This window comes from Galeopterus variegatus, unplaced genomic scaffold (genome assembly GCF_000696425.1).
Source record: "Galeopterus variegatus unplaced genomic scaffold, G_variegatus-3.0.2 Scaffold2500, whole genome shotgun sequence".
NCBI classification, from domain to species: Eukaryota; Metazoa; Chordata; class Mammalia; order Dermoptera; family Cynocephalidae; genus Galeopterus; species Galeopterus variegatus.
In genome coordinates, this window is record NW_007728611.1 from 69,916 (window position 1) to 73,691 (window position 3,776).

Below are 3,776 nucleotides of genomic sequence, written 5' to 3' on the forward strand. Positions count from 1 at the left end.
CAATGGGACAGGGAAATTACATGATGCACATTAGTGGGAGATACTGAAAAGGCACATGACAGGCATAGATGTATAGTTCTGATGCAGGGAAGGAGTAAAGAAATGACCACAGTAATTCAGTCAATTCCAAATAGTTATATCTCCAAAAAACTGAACTATGATTAATGACATTAAAGAACCAAATCAGGTAGATCCCCAAATTGGTACAAACTGTAAAGTTGATGAGCTCTGACTGGAAAAGATAAATACACATTGGCATCCTCTGCTCCTTCAGAGCCCAGCTTTTTCTATGGAGCACACACTTAATATATGAGGGAACCCAATGGAACCCATATTAGAAAAAAATCTTATTTTCTTTTAAAAATGCAACATGCCACAGTAAAACAATTTTTTTTTCTGAGTGTAAAATTACTTATTATATAAAACCAGGAAAATATACAAAGAAAAATCAAGATTTTGCATTTTGAGTGGCACAGCATAGGAAAGCAGCTTGGATTGGTCTGACTCCTTAATAGCAATATATGCATGTATTTGCAATCCAGGTTAGGTTATAAGGAGAAGAAAGTAGAAAAGGTAGTAATTGTAGGCATTCATAAGCCTAAATAATATTTAGCTCTTTGGGATCTGAAGGAGAATCTCAAAGGAAGGTTTTCCAAAAATGGGAAACCTAGCATTTACATGTAGGTCCAATTTGGGTTGCTTTAAATGTCCCAGTTTTTGGGTTTTTTTAAGTTAAAAATTGAGGCAGTCCAAATGCAATGTGGGATTCTGGATTGGATCCTGGAATAGAAAAAGGACATAAGTGGAAAAACTGGTGAAATCTGAATAAAGTCTGGAGGTTAGTTCATAGTAATGTGTCTATGTTGGTTTCTTAATTTTGACAAATGTACCATAAGATGTAAAAAATTAACTTTGGAAGAAACAGTGAGGGACCAGCCTGTGGCTCACTTGGGAGAGTGTGGTGCTGATAACACCAAGGCCACGGGTTCAGATCCCATATAGGGATGGCCGGTTAGCTCACTTGGGAGAACGTGGTGCTGACAACACCAAGTCAAGGGTGAAGATCCCCTTACCAGTCATCTTTAAAAAAAAAAAAGAAGAAGAAGAAGAAGAAGAAACAGTGAGAATTCTCCATACTGTCTTTGCAACTTTTCTGTACGTGTAAAATTATCCTAAAATGAAAAGTTTATTAAAACCAAAAGGAAAGAGTAATCTTTGAACTACAAATTCTACTATCTGTGCTCTTGACCTATGTTCTGAAAAGAGACAGTGTTATAATGTTCAGAAATGAGGAAACTCAGGGAAGGGGAGGATCCCAATTGGTGATGTAAATTTTAAAACTTCAGAAGCGACAACATTTTCACTGATAAGTGCCCAAACTTAAGAGTCACCTAATTTGAATCCCAGCTCTAACATTTACTATATTATCATCTTGGGCAAGTTATTTATCCTTTCAGGACCTGTTTCTTCATTATCAGATATGGATATTAGCAGCTACCATAAAACATCATAATGAAATTTATTGTTGTTATTACATTCTTCTTGGTATAAATAAGAAACAGATTTCGAGTGATAATTCTCAAGGGAATGATTATTTTTCTTATAACTTCTGGTTGCAAATAACAAACATCCTCTTTAAAGTAACTTAAAGCAAAAAGAAAGGAGAGGCTTTATTGGCAAGATTCTGGCAGGCCTCAGGTACTTTAAGGAAATGTTGAAAGTTTGGACCTCAGAAGGGTGAGAAACCATGGCTGCTGTGGGTAACTCCAGGGAACCTACACGCAGATCTGTTCTCTAGTGTCCTGCCACTTCTGTGTCTGTCCTGCACTCCTTCCTTCAGTTACAGTTATTGAACTGCTGACGAGCCAGTAATTGGGGGCTACAGGGTCATGTGACTGTCAAGTCCAATGGTTGGGGGAGGGGGGAAACAGTGCATAAAGCACTCCCCAGCCTGCCACCTTGCTGGCTTCTTCTCCCACCAGCCCTTTGTCATTGTGCTTTTGTAACCACAGACTGCTTCTAGTTCTCCACGTACTTCATGGTGATTTTCTCATCTGTGACTCCAGCTAGAATTTCTTCTCACCTCTTCACCCCTCCACCCAGAAACTCCTTTCCCTGACTAATTCCTACTCTGTCTTTTTTTTTTTTTTTTAAAGATGACCGGTAAGGGGATCTTAACCCTTGACTTGGTGTTGTCAGCACCACGCTCACCCAGTGAGCCAACTGGCCATCCCTATATGCACCGCACTCTCCCGAGTGAGCCACGGGCCCACGGGCTGGCCCCCTACTCTGTCTTTAAGACTTGGCTCACCTCTTATAATTGTTTGTCGAGCAAATGAATGAATTACAGTATAGAGGAAGGGAGGAGGAGTCAAGGATGTGTTCTGATTGCCCGGAGCATGTCTAAGGGAGTAGAGGAAGGGACAGCATGCATTGGAAAAGGAGGTAGACACTCCTTGAAAGCAGGAACAGATGTTATTCCTATTTATATCTGCGTGGTCCCTAAAATAGTGCTTTGCATGTAGTGGGCACTCAGTACATTTGTGATGAGTTTTAGTCTGAAGAAGGAGATGGAAGTTCATAGGAGAATTTCCACACAACAGAGCATGCGAGTACATTCCACATATGTTTGAGGGGTTTCTCTTAAGTGTTTTTCTTTTATGGACTAAGTTCCTTTCACGGATTATGTGGTGGTCCATCACCGGTTTGCTTTCAGATCCATTTCTCGTCCTTTCTGTGCCCTGCTTTTATTGCAGGGGGTTTCTGCTCCTTGCAGACTGCATTTCCCAGGCTCCTGTGCATATGACTTTGTCTGGGTTTGGCCAAAGGGAGGCCACTGGCAGAGGACAAAGAGGGGGGAAGGAACATGTATAAGTTCTGTCTGTGTCAAGCAGCGTCTCCAGCAGTGGCCCTATCACCTCCTGATTCCATTTCCCACAGGAAGGCCCACCAAATCTCCAGCTACCCCAGCTCTAGCACTCTGGGAACCCCACCTTCCCCTTTGTCTCTCCAGCTTAGGGTGGCAACTTCCTCCTCTGGCCAATTTCTGGGCTCTTCACAGCTCCCTGTTTGGCTTCTCAGCTCCTCTGTCTCCTGTATAATCAATTCTCTGAATTAAATTCTCTGTCTTTGAAATACTCAAATGATCTGTTTCCGGGTTAGGTACTGACTGATTTGGAATGTTTTTTAACTTTTAGTTTGAGGTACTCGTTTGGGTTTTGGTCGTACAAAAAAAAAAGAAAACAGAAAGAGGACCTGGTAACTACTGATAACCACTGAGGAATTGCCTAATGGGATTATTAGTGATGCCTTAGTCCCTCAAATAATTTACTTTGCGGGAGTAAGCCTTCCAGTCCCAAGACGTGTTTCTTTACTTATTAGCCCTCAAAGCATCATACGTCTTCACTGTGCTCTGCGAGGATTCTTTTAGGCTAATCCTTTGCAGAGAGCTCTCGATAATTCTAGGAAAGTTACATGCCTTAGTTGCTGGAATAAATTACTAATTGACTTCAGAACCACCTTAATAGAAATAAGACGACTTTGTTAATGCTTTATCAAAAGCAGCGCTGTTAGAATGTTTTTTAACTTTTAGTTTGAGGTACTCGTTTGGGTTTTGGTCGTACAAAAAAAAAAAAAAAACAGAAAGAGGACCTGGTAACTACTGATAACCACCGAGGAATTGCCTAATGGGATTATTAGTGATGCCTTAGTCCCCCAAATAATTTACTTTGCGGGAGTAAGCCTTCCAGTCCCAAGACGTGTTTCTTTACTTATTA

At 40.9% G+C, this 3,776-nt stretch overlaps 1 protein-coding gene across 2 annotated transcripts in view; it reads left to right on the plus strand.

Annotated features, from left to right (window-relative positions):
* The window catches only part of SETD7 (SET domain containing (lysine methyltransferase) 7), a 65,143-nt gene that overhangs the window by 26,459 nt on the left and 34,908 nt on the right, over nt 1–3,776 (plus strand). The window lies entirely within an intron of this gene.